This window comes from Cynoglossus semilaevis, chromosome 1 (genome assembly GCF_000523025.1).
Source record: "Cynoglossus semilaevis isolate Cse_v1.0 chromosome 1, Cse_v1.0, whole genome shotgun sequence".
NCBI classification, from domain to species: Eukaryota; Metazoa; Chordata; class Actinopteri; order Pleuronectiformes; family Cynoglossidae; genus Cynoglossus; species Cynoglossus semilaevis.
This window is the reverse complement of record NC_024307.1, coordinates 8,510,447-8,510,822: the sequence shown is the minus strand read 5'-3', so window position 1 is coordinate 8,510,822 and position 376 is coordinate 8,510,447. Positions and strand designations below refer to the sequence as shown.

General features: G+C 37.0%; 1 protein-coding gene across 16 annotated transcripts in view; it reads left to right on the top strand.

Moving 5' to 3' along the window:
• The window catches only part of sox11a (SRY-box transcription factor 11a), a 436,554-nt gene that overhangs the window by 291,903 nt on the left and 144,275 nt on the right, over nucleotides 1–376 (top strand). The gene's annotated exons all lie outside the window — the stretch shown is intronic.

The window sequence follows — 376 nt, the reverse complement described above, 5'->3', positions numbered from 1 at the left end:
CCCCACACCCCTCCCCTGCCAATCACCTTATATCTATGCTGATACACATATAGTTAACATCATGTATGTCAATACATATACACATATATATACACATATTCAATACAAATGACATGTGACGTTTCACACATACAAATATTCAAATACATATACAGCCGTTTCCAGTCATTCATTGATTCATCATGTATAATGTATTGTAATATAACGTTAAAGCGATGACTTCCTGTCAGAAGGACAGCACATTCATGACGATGAGAGATATGAATGGATGAGAGTCGCTTTATGTGTTCAAAAAATAAAATAAAAAAGAACAGCGTTTGGTAAAGTGCGCAGTCTGGAGTCCTTTCACACTGCAGCCTCCAAGGTTTAGTGCCCA